Source organism: Rhinopithecus roxellana, chromosome 4 (genome assembly GCF_007565055.1).
Source record: "Rhinopithecus roxellana isolate Shanxi Qingling chromosome 4, ASM756505v1, whole genome shotgun sequence".
NCBI lineage: Eukaryota > Metazoa > Chordata > Mammalia > Primates > Cercopithecidae > Rhinopithecus > Rhinopithecus roxellana.
In genome coordinates, this window is record NC_044552.1 from 161,330,907 (window position 1) to 161,347,406 (window position 16,500).

Below are 16,500 nucleotides of genomic sequence, written 5' to 3' on the forward strand. Positions count from 1 at the left end.
ATCTATCGGTACTTTAAGATTTCAAAGTGAAAATATTCATAGCTTTCTGGTCAAAATAAAAATTCCAAATGTTCCTTGGGCCAAAAAATGTACAAATGCAAATTAAAAGCACAATGAGATATCACCTCACACTTGTTACAATGGCTCTTATAAAAAAGACAAAAGATAAGTGTTGATGAAGACGTGGAAAAAAAGGAATCCTTGCACACTGTTGGTAGGAATGTAAAATAGTACAGTCATTACAGAAAACAATATGGATGTTCCTTAAGAAAATTAAAATAGAACTACCATATGGTCTGCAATTCCACTACTAGCTATGTATCCAAAGGAGATGAAACCCATGTGTTGAAGAGATATCTGCACCCCCGTTTGTTGCAGCATTACAGGAGCAAGCTAAGAAATCGACCTGAGTGGCCATCAACAGATGAATGGATAGAGAAAATGTACATAAACACAATGGAATACTATTCAGCCATGAAAAAACAACGAAATTCTGTTTTATGTCACAACGTGGATTAACCTGGAGGACATTATGTTAGGTAAAATAAGGCACAGAATGATAATACTGTATAGTCTCACTCGTGTGTGGAATCTAAGCAAGTTGAACTCAAAGAAGAAAAGAGTAGAATGGTGTTTATCTGAGGCTCGAGCTATTGGAGGTGACAAGGAGGTGAGGTTGGGCAAAATCAAACTTTCAGTTACACAGGAGGAATACGTTCAAGGGATCTAGTGCACAACATCATGACTATAGTTAATGGTATGTTACATTTTTGAAAAATGCTAAGAGAGTGGATGTTGTATGTTCTCACCACAAAAATGATAACTCTGTAAGTTAATATTTATGTCAATTAGATAGACTTAGTCATTCCACAATGCATATATACTTTAAAAATCATGCTGTGCATGATAAATACATACCATTTTATCTGTCTATTAAAAAAAAAAAACAATGTATAAAAGGCATATACTTCCCTGACTAAATCTTAAGTTTCTTACTCACCTCTGAGTTCCTTAAGGGTGGAAATGTGTCCTGGTTATGCTGACATTCCTGATGCCTCACAGGGTACTGACTGCAGAAGAAAGGAAGAAAAGGAAGGAAAGGAAACTTCTGTCAGTTATGAAGAATTAATGTAATAGAAAGGAAACACTTCAAACAAGAGTGGGAGATGATGGCAGAGAGTGATCCTTTAAATGCTGGAGCCAGTTTTCTCTTTCTTCCTCCAATATGTTCCTTTTTTGTTTCTTGAGACCAAGTCTTACTCTGTCACCCAGGCTGGAGTGCAGTGGAGTAATCTTGGCTCACTGCAACCTCTGCTTCCCAGGCTCAAGTGATTCTCCTGCCTTAGTCTTCTGAGTAGTTGGGATTACAGGTGCCCGCCGCTATGCCTGGCTAATTTTTGTATTTTTAATAGAGACAGGGTGTCACCATGTTGGCTAGGCTGGTCTTGAACTCCTGACCTCAGATGATCCGCCCGCTTTGGCCTCCAAAGTGCTGGGATTACAGGCGTAAGCCACCACACCCAGCCCCTGTCTTCTTAGGGATATATTTTTTTTCCGGCCTCTAACACATGTTAGGGCCTTGCATTTGAATTTCATAACTTTGTGGAATCATTTTACTGTAGTAGAGAGAGCAACATGGAACGCCAAGAAGTCTTGCCTGGGGGTGTCCTTTATTCCTGTGCCTCTTGTGACTTGGGGGAAAGGCAGGCATCTTTTTGTGGTTTAATTTCCCAGAGAATTATCCTCATGAGGCACAGGGACACAGGATAAATATATGTAAAGAAATTAAAACTTTTTAGATTAAAAAAAAAAAAAGCCAAGCCAGGACGAAGTCTTATTATGGATAATACACTTGATGCACATTACTGAAAATGGGGTCATTTGTGGGCAATGCAAATGATTTTTTTTGTCCTAATAACAATGTCATGATGCTAATTTAAAAAATATTCTTAGAACCTCAGTTAAAAATAAATGCATTTCTTTGACTTTTATGTTTTAAAAGAAGCCTAATTTTAAGAATATAATTGATGATTAATTACACTGCCCTTTTTCATAGACCTGATAATAAAACACTGTACTTTTTACCATACTTATAAAAATAATTACAGCACTCGATTTTAGAATAATTTTTCCTAGATCTTCTTTCAAAAGCAAATGTACTTTCATTGCTAGTTATACCTTACACTTACAGTGTAATCATAAGTATACAACATTAATTAGTTAAGATTTTCTCTTAGGAATGACACTTCTTTGTATGGCTTTAGAAAATAAAGTATTAATCATTTTTAAGAGCTGACTATATAACAAGGGGTTATTGTCATGGATTTCAATAAAGAGGTGTGTTTTCCACATTCTAAATGTATGCATATTCCTCATACCTATTGTCTTCCTGGGTTTCCTCTCTTGGTGAAGGGCATTACCAGCCGTCATGGAAACCTGGAGCCACCAGAGATTCTTTCCTTTTAATCATCCCAAACATCAGTTATCAGGTCCTGCAGATTCTTTCTTCTTGCATCTCTTCTCTCCATCCCCTCTTCTCATTCCCAATACTATTGACATAGTTCAGACTCTTATCAGCTCTTGTTTGGACGGGTAGGCTTTTTATGGCACGTCCCCTTCAGCAAACTAATGTGTTCACACTCTCCAATAAATTAGATTTGATGACATTATGAGATTAAATACTTATACTATTTGTCTAATATTTTATACATTTCAAATATAAATTTTAGAAGATGAGCTAATGAAACAATAGTGTTTTAGAAATTGTATTTATTAACAGCACAAAAGCAGTTTTCCCATGAATTATAGAAATTTGTCAATGCTCTTGATAATTATTAAACATCTTACTTTTTTAAAAAGAGAAAGTAAATTTTATTTTTTAAATTTATTTTTTAGACAGCCTTATTAAGCTATAATTGATACACACAAAACTAAGCATATTAAGTATGTATAGTTTGAAGTGTGGACATGTACATCCATCTATGAAACCATCACCATAATCAAGGTAACAGACATATCCATCACCTCCAAAAGTTTCTTTGCATCTTTGTGTGTGTGTGTGTGTGTGTGTGTGTGTGTGTGTGTGTGTGTGTGTGGTGGTAAGCACATTTAACATGAGATCTATCTTCTTAATGGATTTTTAAGTGCATAATACAGTATTGTTGACTGTGTTGACTTAGAGGTACTATGCAGTATGGTAAATCTCTACAACTAATTCATCTTGTATAACTGTGACTTTATACCCATTGAACAACAGCTCTTTCTTTCCCCTCTCCCCAGCTCCTGGTAACCACCATTGTATTCTCTGCTTCTATGAGTTTGACTATTTTAGATGGCCTTGTATCAGCGGAATCAATAGGCGAATTAACAAAGTGTGGTATTTATACACACACACACACATGCAAAGACAAAATGGGATTTTATTCAGCCTTTAAAAAGAAAGAAATCCTGTTATTTTTGGCAACATGGATTAACCTGGAGGACATTATGCTAAGTGAAATAAGCTAGTAAGAAAAGGACAAATATTGTGTAATTTTTTAAATATGTGCTACCTAAACTAGTTAAACATCTTACTTTTTAAAATCCATTTCAGGCTGGGCACGATGGCTCACGCCTGTAATCCCAGCACTTTGGGAGGCCGAGGTGGGTGGATCAACGAGCTCGAGACCAGCGTGGCCAACCTGGTGAAACCCTGTCTCTACTAAAGATAAAAAAAAAAAAAATTAGCCAGTGTGGTGGTGCACACCTGTAATCCCAGCTGCTTGGGAGGCTGAGGCAGAAGAATCTTTTGAACCCAGGAGACAGAGGTTGCAATGAGTTGAGTTTGTACCATTGCACTCCAGTCTGGGTGACAGGGTGAGACTCCATTTGAAAAAAAAATCTATTTCAATTAAACTTTTATTCAATGGCAGCTTTTATGTAGAAAAGATGATACATTGTGAGTGTATAGCTGGATGAATTTTCACAAAGTGGACACAGCATGTGAGCATGTAGTTTAAATTAGGACCAGGATATGGAACATTACCAGTACCTACAAGCTCCCCTCATGACCTCTCCCAGTGACTCATTCTCCTCCCCCATCACCGAGGATAATCGCTAGCCTGACCTCTGATGCCACAGCTATGTTTTACTTGCTTTGAACTTTATACACAAATTTCATCAATAACAAATCCTCCTTTGTGTCTGGCCTCTTTTTCTCAATGTGAAGTTTCTGAGATTCATTCATTTTGCTGTAAGTAGCAATATATATTTTCATCCTCTCTGTTTAAACATCTTACTCATTCTGGTGACTTTGTACTACCAATAACTAATAGCTGACATCTCACAGCACAATATACAATTTGGATAAGGTTTATCTTTAAGGATTGGAAACAATATTTTACATAGACTTATGGATAATGTAGACTGTTTTGGCCAATTTCTTGTCAGATCTATGTGGTCATTGCTTTTAACGATGTGGTTGAGAAAGAGCTTCAGCTAGCAGAAGAGGAGGCATCAGCTCTGCCATTTCCTTGTGCTTGAATTATTCATATCATCTACAATCTAATGTCTCTTTGCAGCAATCTTTTAAAAATCATGTGCTCATTTTTTCGAGGGCTAGTTTAGCTTAAATTAGATAATATAAACCATAAATCCATCTCACTGGGAGCATCTTAGCTGAAATAGACACTCTAAAGTTTGTGAGATGAAGAGTGTCACTGTCAATGGTTCTACATCACAGGACTCTCTTCATTCTACCATCAGGATAAATAGCACATGGCCCTCTCACATATAGACCAAGGAAAGATCTCAGTATTAATTCGTGTACTACTGGTAAACCTTAATGTTTTAGATAACAATAAATATAACAAATAACATATCAAAATAAGTTCTGAATTTAAAAATTAGGCACGCATGATGGTGCGTGGAGCCCGTAGTCCCAGCTACTAGGGAGGCTGAGGTGGAAGGACTGCTTGAGCCCAGGAGTTTGACACTGCACTGAGTTGTGATTGTATCACTGCACTCTAGCCTGGGTGACAGAGCAAGACCCTGTCTCAAAAGAAAAGAAGAAAAAGGAAAAAGAAGTTCTGAAGTTCTGATTTCCACTAAAACGGATAGGCTTGTCCCTCTCCTAGGGTACATACACTCTTCCCACCTTGGACACCACTGATGACATGAATACAATAGCATCCTTCTAACATTTTTCTAGCCTCACATCCTACTTGAGTCTTGCGTCTACTCTCCAGACAGTTGCCCAAGTCAACTTTTTCAATGTGTATCTAATTCAGGTATTTTCATGTTTGAAAACTCTTTAGCACCCTGATCTCTTTTGATAGCTCTGTGATCCATGTCCTGCCTACACTGCCAATTCATTCAATTCTGCCCTCCAAACCGACCCCTCCCCTGCCAGCATTTCCCTGCCTGTCCTCTAGTCATCTTTAGCTGCTTTTTGTTACCCTAATATGGTCCACGCAGGTACAGGTTCCCATACTTTTGCTCATTTTGCTTTCCTGCCTAGAAGGCCCTCCCGTAGCTCTTCTGCAGGGCAAATGTTTTCTTCTCTTTGTAACTCATCTTATGAATAATCTTTTTGATGAAGTTTTTCCTTTCAGTGGTGGGATTTTAGTAAACAAGTTGTGTAAGAGGCCTTTGTCCTCGGCCGGGCGTGGTGGCTCACGCCTGTAATCTCAGCACTTTGGGAGGACGAGGCGGGTGAATCACCTTAGGTCAGGAGTTCAAGACCAGCCTGGGCAGCATGGTGAAACCCTATCTCTACTAAAAATACAAAAATTAGTTGGGCGTTGGGCGTGGTGGTGGGGACCCGTAATCCCAGGTACTCAGGAGGCTGAGGCAGGAGAATTGCTTGAACCTGGGAGGTGGAGGTTTCAGGGAGCTGAGATCGTGCTCTTGCACTCTAGCCTGGGCGATAAGAGCAAGAGTCCATCTTAAAAAAAAGCCTTTGTCCTCAGCTCCTGCCCTACTTCCTACTTTCTGGTTTCTGTACTTAAAGTCCAGCAGCATCACTGGATTTGGGATTCATCAGACACCCCTAAATCCTTAACTTTTTCGTAAGCTAACTTCACTGGATTTTTATTTGCTTCATTTTTAGAGTACCAGCAATCCCCTTTCTCATACCTAGTTTTACCCTTAGTGCCCCAGTGAACTCCATCTAGATCTTCAAACAACTATACACTCTTGTTTTTATGTTTGTTCTCACTCTAAGGGACTGTGGGTTGTTTGAGAGCAAGGTCCATAAAGTATTGGTCTTTATATTGCCAGATCTCAACACAGTACCTAGAACAAGGCAAATATGCAATTCCTTAAGAATGAATAGCTATGATACTGAAATAACCAAATTATCTTGCATAATTCTGTATGAGTTAAAAGTTGACCCAGTGAATGAATAGAAAGAATTTGTTCCCTTATCTACAAATTCTCCTATCCTAATAAATTTATTTAGGAACTTCCTTGATTGCTTTATTTCTGACCCATATGTCAGAGAATCAGGCTGAGAGAATGAGTATGTTCTAGGCCTTGTGAAGGTAAAGGTAAATATCAGCTTGCCCAAAACACAAAGCAGGACTTTTTAAAGTTTGGTTAATTTCACTCATCAATTTGTTAAATATTGACTACATGGTATTTTGTACTTAGTACCAAGGGAAATCTATAAATGTGTAAGACATGTTTCTTACGTTTGAGCAATCAGGCTACAGTAGTAGATGAGGAAACATAAGGGATATTATTATGTAAACACAAGGCAGGATCTATCCACTAGAGCCTAACTAGATAGAATTACATTTCCTTAGTAACATTCATTCCTTTGCCCCCAGCATTTTATTTGTTTTCTTCGTCTTCCTCCTCCTCCTCCTTTTCCTATTATTCGTCCTCTTCCTCTTCTTCCTTTCCTTCTTCTTTGAGATGGGGTCTTGCTATGTTGCCCAGGCTGGTCTCAAACTCCTGGCCTCAAGCCATCCTCCTGTCTCAGCCTCCCAAAATGCTGAGATTAAAGGCGTGAACCACCATGCCTAGCTGAAGCATTTACTTCTTTCCCTAGCACCTTCTCAAAAAGCACATACTCAACAAGCCATGATGGCTTTCAAATTGCCAAATTCATCAGACTTATTTATTTAAAGTTTACTGGTTATCAAACTTTGGAATATACCAGAATCATCTTGAAAGCTTTTAAAAACACAGACTGCTGGGTCCCACTTCCAGATTTTCTTATTCAGTTTTGTGTGCTACCCAAAAACACATATTCCTGAGCTGGGCATGGTGACATGCACCAATAATACTAGCTAATCAGGAGGCTGAGATGGGAGGATCACTTGAACCCAGGAGCTCTGGTCCAGCTGGGGCAACATAGCGAGATCCTGTCTCTTAAAAAACAATTATAAACTTCTGTCAAGGCTCCCTTAGTCTAATGTTGGTCTTAGTGCAGGAACCTGGTTGCATCTTGGATATAGTGCTCTTATGGAAAGACTAAACGTCACATTTGAAAGACTATGTGCTAGATCAGCAACACTGATATTTGGAGTTAGACAATTCTTTGTTTAATTCCTCTGTCCTGGGCATTCTGGGATATTTAGCAGCATATCTGGCCTCTATCCACTAGTTGCTAATAGCAAGTCTCTCCCACTCCTCTCTCCTCTCTCCTTTCCTCCCTTCCACTCCCAGTTCTAACAACCATAAATATCTCCAGATGTTGCCAAATGTCTTGTGTGAAGCAAAATCACCTGTAGTTGAGACTTGCTGTTACATTTATCACTTCTTAGCTGTGTACCATCAGATTGCTCAAGGAATCTCTCTGTATTTTGGTATTATTATCTGTCAAATGGGTATAATGACATATCTTGAAGGGTTGTTGTATGGATTAAATAAGTGGATGTATATGGGAGTGCAAGCTGATTTAGATTCAGAGTTTGACTCATCTTAAAACTCATTATTCTCCTGGCTTCCAACCCCTAGAAGATATCATTTCTTTTGCTTTTCTCTCTTTTTCATTGACTCCTCTACTTCGTCCAGTCTGCTAATTCTCATATTCTCCAAGGCTTATTTTGAATACCTTCAATCGTTCCTTTTTTTTTTTTTTTTTTCCAGATGAAGTTTCACTCTTGTTGACTAGGCTGGAGTGCAATGGCACGATCTCAGCTTATGGCAAGCTCTGCTTCTCGGATTCAAGCGATTCTCTGGCCTCAGCCTCCTGAGTAGCTGAGATTACAAGCATCTGCCACCATGCCCAGCTAATTTTTTGCATTATTTATTTATTTATATTATACTTTAAGTTCTAGGGTACATGTGCACAATGTGCAGGTTTGTTACAAAGGTATACATGTGCCATGTAGGTGTGCTGCACCCATTAACTCATCCTTTACATTAGATGTATCTCCTAATGTTATCCCTCCCCGCTCCCCCCACCCCACAACAGGCCCTGGTGTGTGATGTTCCCCACCCTGTGTCCAACTGTTTTTATTGTTCAATTCCCACATATGAGTGAGAACATGCGGTGTTTAGTTTTCTGTCCTTGTGATAGTTTGCTCAGAATGATGGTTTCCAACTTCATCCATGTCCCTGCAAAGGACATGAACTCATCCTTTTTTATGGCTGCATAGTATTCCATGGTGTATATGTGCCACATTTTCTTAATCCAGTCTATCACTGATGGACATTTAGGTTGGTTCCAAGCCTTTGCTATTGTGAATAGTGCCTCAATAAACATACATGTGCATGTGTCTTTATAGCAGCATGATTTATAATCTTTTGGGTATATACCCACTAATGGGATGACTGGGTCAAAAGGTATTTCTAGTTCTAGATCCTTAAGGAATCACCACACTGTCTTCCACAATGGTTGAACTAGTTTACACTCCCACCAACAGTGTAAAAGAGTTCCTATTTCTCCAGATCCTCTCCATCCTGTTGTTTCCTGACTTTTTAATGATTGCCATTCTAACTGGTGTGAGATGGTATCTCATTGTGGTTTTGATTTTCATTTCTCTGATGACCAGTGATGATGAGCATTTTTTCATGTGTCTGTTGGCTGCATAAATATCTTCTTTCGAGAAGTGTCTGTTCATATCCTTTGCCCACTTTTTGATGGGGTTGTTTGATTTTTTCTTGTAAATTTGTTTAAGTTCTTTGTAGATTCTGGATATTAGCCCTTTGTCAGATGGGTAGATTGTGAAAATTTTCTCCCATTCTATAGGTTGCCTGTTCACTCTGATGGTAGTTTCTTTTGCTGTGCAGAAGCTCTTTAGTTTAACTAGATCCCATTTGTCAATTTTGACTTTTGTTGCCATTGCTTTTGGTGTTTTAGTCATGAAGTCCTTGCCCATGCCTATGTCCTAAATAGTATTGCCTAGGTTTTCTTCTAGGGTTTTGATGGTTTTAGGTCTAACATTTAAGTATTTAATCCATCTTGAATTAATTTTTGTATAAGGTGTAAGGACAGGATCCAGTTTCTGCTTTCTACATATGGCTAGCCAGTTTTCCCAGCACCATTTATTAAATAGGGATTCCTTTCCCCATTTCTTGTTTTTGTCAGGTTTGTCAAAGATCAGATGGTTGTAGATATGTGGTACTATTTCTGAGGGCTCTGTTCTGTTCCACTGGTCTATATATCTGTTTTGGGACCAGTACCTTGCTATTTTGTTTACTGTTGCCTTGTAGTATAGTTTAAGTCAGATAGGGTGATGCCTCCAGCTTTGTTTTTTTGGCTTAGGATTGTCTTGACAATGTGGGCTCTTTTTTGGCTCCATATGAACTTTAAAGTAGTTTTTTCCAATTCTGTGAAGAAAGTCATTGATAGCTTGATGGGGATGGCATTGAATGTATATATTACCTTGGGCAGTATGGCCATTTTCACCATACTGATTCTTCCTATCCATGAGCATGGAATGTTCTTCCATTTGTTTGTTTTGTGTCTTCTTTTATTCGTTGAGCAGTGATTTGTAATTCTCCTTGAAGAGGTCCTTCAAATTCCTTGTAAGTTGGATTCCTAGGTATTTTATTCTCTTCGAAGCAATTGTGAATGGGAGTTCACTCAAGATTTGGCTCTCTGTTTGTCTGTTACTGGTGTATAGGAATGCTTGTGATTTTTGCACATTGATTTTGTATCCTGAGACTTTGCTGAAGTAGCTTATCAGCTTAAGGAGATTTTGGGCTGAGACAATGGGGTTTTCTAAATATACAATCATGTCATCTGCAAACAGGGACAATTTGACTTCCTCTTTTCCTACTTTAATACCCTTTATTTATTTCTCCTGCCTGATTGCCCTGGCTAGAACTTCCAACACTATATTGAATAGGAGTGCTGGGAGAGGGCATCCCTGTCTTGTGCCAGTTTTCAAAGGGAATTTTTCCAGTTTTTGCCCATTCAGTATGATATTGGCTGTGGGTTTGTCATAAATAGCTCTTATTATTTTCAGATACATTCTATCAGTACCTAGTTTATTGAGAGTTTTTAGCATGAAGGGCTGTTGAATTTTGTCAAAGTCTTTTTCTGCATCTATTGAGAAATTCATGTTGTTTTTGTCATTGGTCCTGTTTATGTGATGGATTACGTTTATTGATTCGTGTATGTTGAACCAGGCTTGCATCCCATGGATGAAGCCGACTTGTTTATGGTGGATAACCTTTTTGATGTGCTGTTGGATTTGGTTTGCCAGTATTTTATTGAGGACTTTCGCATCGATGTTCATCAGGGATATTGGTCTAAAATTCTCTTTTTTTGTTGTGTCTTTGCCAGGCTTTGGTTTCAGGATGATGTTGGTCTCATAAAATTAGTTAGAGAGGATTCCGTCTTTTTCTGTTGATTGGAATAGTTTCAGAAGGAATGGTACCAGCTCCTCTTGTACCTCTGGTAGAATTCAGCTGTGAATCCGTCTGTTCCTGGACTTTTTTTGGTTGGTAGGCTATTAATTATTGCCTCAATTTCAGAGCCTGTTATTGGTCTATTCAGGGATTCAATTTCTCCCTGGTTTAGTCTTGGGAGGGTGTGTGTGTCCAGGAATTTATCCATTTTTTCTAGATTTTCTAGTTTATTTGCATAGAAGTGTTTATAGTATTCTCTAATGCTAGTTTTTATTTCTGTGGGGTCAGTGGTGATATCCCCTTTATCATTTTTTATTGGGTCTATTTGATTCTTCTCTTTTTTCTTCTTTATTAGTCTTGCTAGTAATCTGTCAATTTTGTTGATCTTTTCAAAAAACCAGCTCCTGGATTCATTGATTTTTTGAAAGGTTTTTTTGTGTCTCTATCTCCTTCAGTTCTGCTCTAATCTTAGTTATTTCTTGCCTTCTGCTAGCTTTTGAATGTGTTTGCTCTTGCTTCTCTGGTTCTTTTAATTGTGATGTTAGAGTGTCCATTTTAGATCTGTCCTGCTTTCTCTTGTGGGCATTTAGGGCTATAAATTTCCCTCTACACACTGCTTTAAATGTGTCCCAGAGATTCTGGTATGTTGTATCTTTGTTCTCATTTGTTTCAAAGAACATCTTTATTTCTGCCTTCATTTTGTTATGCACCCAGTAGTCATTCAGAAGCAGGTTGTTCAGTTTCCATGTAGTTGAGTGGTTTTGAGTGAGTTTCTTAATCCTGAGTTCTAGTTTGATTGCACTGTGGTCTGAGAGACAGTTTGTTGTAATTTCTGTTCTTTTGTATTTGCTGAGGAGTGCTTTACTTCCAACTGTGTGGTCAATTTTGGAATAAGTGCGATGTGGTGCTGAGAAGAATGTATATTCTGTTGATTTGGGGTGGAGAGTTCTGTAGATGTCTATTAGGTCCACTTGGTGCAGAGCTGAGTTCAATTCCTGGATATCCTTGTTAACTTTCTGTCTCACTGATCTGTCTAATGTTGACAGTGGGGTGTTAAAGTCTCCCATTATTATTGTGTGGGAGTCTAAGTCTCTTTGTAGGTCTCTAAGGACTTGCTTTATGAATCTGGGTGGTCCTGTATTGGGTGCATATATACATAGGATAGTTAGCTCTTTTTGTTGAATTGATCCCTTTACCATTATGTAATGGCCTTCTTTGTCTCTTTTGATCTTTGTTGGTTTAGAGTCTGTTTTATCAGAGACTAAGATTGCAACCCCTGCTTTTTTTTGTTTTCCATTTTCTTGGTAGATCTTCCTCCATCCCTTTATTTTGAGCCTATGTGTGTCTCTGCACGTGAGATGCGTCTCCGGAATACAGCAGACTGATGGGTCTTGACTCTTTATCCAATTTGCCAGTCTGTATCTTTTAATTGGAGCATTTAGCCCATTTACATTTAGGGTGAATATTGTTATGTGTGAATTTGATCCTGTCGTTATGATACTAGCTGGTTATTTTGCTCATTAGTTGATGCAGTTTCTTCCTAGCATCGATGGTCTTTACAATTTGGCATGTTTTTGCAGTGGCTGATACCGTTTTTTCCTTTCCAAGTTTAGTTCTTCCTTCAGGAGCTCTTGTAAGGCGATCCTGGTGGGGACAAAATCTCTCAGCATTTGTGTGTCTGTAAAAGATTTTATTTCTCCTTCATTTATGAAGCTTAGTTTGACTGGAAATGAAACTCTGGGTTGAAAATTCTTTTCTTTAAGAATGTTGAATATTGGCCCCCACTCTCTTCTGGCTTGTAGAGTTTCTGCTGAGAGATCCCCCATTAGTCTGATGGGCTTCCATTTTTGGTAACCTGACCTTTCTCTCTGGCTGCCCTTACCATTTTTTCCTTCATTTCAGATTTGTTGAATCTGACAAGCATGTGTCTTCGAGTTACTTTTCTCAAGGAGTATCTTTGTGGCGTTCTCTGTATTTCCTGAATTTGAATGTTGGCCTGCCTTACTAGGTTGGGGAAGTTCTCCTGGATAATATCCTGAAGAGTGTTTTCCTACTTGGTTCCATTGTCCCTGTCACTTTCAGGTATGCCAATCAGACATAGATTTGGTCTTTTCACATAGTCCCATATTTCTTGGAGGCTTTGTTCATTTCTTTTTACTCTTTTTTCTCTAAACTTCTCTTCCCACTTCATTTCAGTCATTTGATTTTCAATCACTGATACCCTTTCTTCCACTTGATTGAATCGGCTACTGAAGTTTGTGCATGCGTCATGTAGTTCTCCTGCCATAGGTTTTCAGCTCCATCACATCATTTAAGGTCTTCTCTATGCTATTTATTCCAGTTAGCTATTCGTCTAATCTTTTTTCAAGGGTTTTAGTTTCTTTGCGATGGGTTCGAACATCCTCCTTTAGCTTGGAGGCGTTTGTTATTACTGATCGTCTGAAGCCTTCTTCTCTCAACTTGTCAGAGTCATTCTCTGTCCAGCTTTGCTCCATTGCTGCCAAGGAGCTGTGTTCCTTTGGAGGAGAGGAGTCACTCTGATTTTTAGAATTTTCAGCTTTTCTGCTCTGGTTTCTCCCCATCTTGTGGTTTTATCTACCTTTAGTCTTTGATGATGGTGTTATACAGATGGGGTTTTGGTGTGGATGTCCTTTCTGTTTGTTAGTTTTCCTTCTAACAGTCAGGACCCTCAGCTGCAGGTCTGTTGGAGTTTGCTGGAGGTCCACTCCAGACCCTGTTTGCCTGGATATCACCAATGGAGGCTGCAGAGCAGCATATATTGCAGAACAGCAAATGTTGCTGCCTGATCCTTCCTCTGGAAGCTTCATCTCAGAGGGGCACCTGGCCGTATGAGGTGTCAGTAGGCCCCTACTGGGAGGTGCCTCCCAGTTAGGCTACTCGGGGGTCAGGGACCCACTTGATGAGGCAGTCTGTCCATTCTCAGATCTCAAACTCTGTTCTGGGAGAACCACTACTCTCTTCAAAGCTGTCAGACAGGGATGTTTAAGTCTGCAGAAGTTTCTGCTGCCTTTTGTTCAGCTATGCCCTGCTCCCAGAGGTGGAGTCTTCAGAGGCAAGCAGGCCTCCTTGAGCTATGGTGGGCTCCACCCATTTTGAGCTTCCTGGCCACTTTGTTTACCTACGCAAGCCTCAGCAATGGCAGATGCCCCTCCCACAGCCTTGCTGCTGCTTTGCAGTTCAGTCTCAGACTGCTGTGCTAGCAGTGAGCAAGGCTCCATGGGCGTTGGACCCTCTGAGCCAGGCATGGATATCATCTCCTGGTGTGTCATTTGCTAAGACCATTGTAAAAGTGCAGTATGAGGGTGGAAGTGTCCCGATTTTCCAGGTACCATCTGTCACGGCTTCCCTTGGCTAGGAAAGGGACTTCCCTGACCCCTTGTGCTTCCTGGGTGAGGTGATGCCCCGCCCTGCTTCGGCTCACGCTCCATGGGCTGCATCCATTGTCCGACAAGCCCCAGTGAGAGGAACCTGATACCTCAGTTGGAAATGCAGAAATCACCCGCCTTCTGTGTTGCTCATGCTGGGAGCTATGGACTGGAGCTGTTCCTATTCGGCCATCTTGGAACCTCTTCCTAATTTTTTGTATTTGTAGTTGAAATGGGGTTTCACCATGTTGGCCAAGCTGGTCTCAAACGCTTGATCTCAGGTGATCAACCCGCCATGGCCTCCCAAAGTAGTAAGATTACAGGCTTGAGCCACTGTACCTGGCCCAATTGTTACTTTTGTGTAAATGATTATCAAATTTAAATCTCCACACCTAATCTCTTTCAAATTCCAATTGTGTGTGCACAGTGGCCTGTTGAATCTTTTAACATAGATTTTCCTGCTAACACCTGAAATTCAACATGTCTAAAATTATTTATTCTATTCCCCTTTTCTTTCTGATTTTTCTACTTAAGTGAAATGCATCATTATTTTTTTTTTCTACAAGAAATAAGTTCAAGGTGCATGTGGTCTGGTCTAGGGATTGTGCAACATTTGAAGAAATAGAGCTGAGCTGTTAAAACTAATTATAACTACTGAACTCCATTTTTCTAATTAGTGTTTTGAGTAAACTACAAAAGGAGGTAGACTAAGGTTTTCTGCGAGATCTAAAATATCAACTAATTAAGTGCAAGTCAACTTCTATACTATTACACATAAATCACATTTAGTGTATTTGGGTTCACTTTGAAATGTTTGATTGAAACATGTGGCTTCATTGGAGTTGGGCCTCCAACCTCAGTGTCTCAGCCGTGAAAGACTTTGAGGGCCTTGAAACAAGCCTTTCTGGAGAAGTTGCAAATGCAGGTTATAATGTGCAATATTATATATTAAATATTGGAAATTTATTTTTATTTTTTCAAAAAAGTATGTGGGCCAAATAAAGTCAGCTGTGGGCCAGATTGGGCCCATGGGCAAATAGTGTATGAATCTGGTTTTATTGGTGTGAATTATTGAAATAGTTTTTGTGTTGGTTTTTCCATCTTCATGCTTTTAATCTGTCTTGTTTACAAGTATTGCCTTAATCTTCTTAAATCATCAGTCCATTTATCTGCAGAATAAAGTACAAATTGTTAAGCCTCACATTCAAGACACTACATCATTTTGCTCTTAATTACCTTTTCACTTTTATTTTCCATTACATCTGCTACAGGAATCCTGACTGTCTTCAAATTAGAAAAGCCAGATGAATTCCAATCTCTAGCCCTTTGCTGATATGCTTTCCTTACCCTGGACGCCCAAGTTCCTCTTCTTCATTTCTCCAGTGCTTCCAGTACTTTCAAACCCACTTCATGTCTGCAATCTCTGTGAATTCTTCATTGACACCTCTCTAGAGCAAGATGCTACCTCTTTCTGTAGCATTTGTTTTCCTTAGCGTTCCTTTGGTTGGTAGTTTGTACACTTAGCTATTTTCAGTACATATTCTTTTGTTTTTGCTTTTTTTTTGAGACGGAATTTTGCTCTTGTCTTCCAGGCTGCAGTGCAATGGTGCAATCTCGGCTCACTGCAACCTCTGCCTCTAGGGTTCAAGCAATTCTCCTGCCTCAGTGTCCCAAGTAGCTGGGATTACAGGCATGTGCCACCATGCCCAGCTATTTTTTGTATTTTTAATAGAGATGCGGTTTCACCACATCGGCCAGACTGGTCTCGAACTCCTGACCTCAGGTGATCTGCCTACCTCAGCCTCCTTATTACAGGCGTGAGCCACTGCTCCCAGTCTTTTCAGTACATATTCTTACGTATGTTGGTTTTTGTCTCAGTAAATGTTTGGTGATGGTGAAAAATCTAGAGTTATATATGCTGTTTCAAAGTCTAGAAGATAAAAGAGTTAACATGCCCATCAAAGGACCAACTTTCTTAAGAAGTCACTTATGTCCTTGAATAATCTCAGGACACCAAAATGGAGAGTCAATACATGAAAAAGGTCATTAATCCAGCTGCCTGGGAGCACTTTGATGATTGATGGAACTTTGGACTGAATCGGCCAGCTGTTCTGTTCAAAGCCAATGTATATTTTTAGAGCGAAAGTCTATGACAAGAAATGTAGGACATTTATTTTTGCTCAGAAGTTTCTAGACATGTTTCTGTCTGCTTACACCTTCTTCAGAAAGCAGTACAGATGAGAAATAGCCCTGATTTACCAAGTTTTGTGTTGGATTGACTTTTCCTTATTAAGTTATGATTCTTCACATCATATTGTCTATCATA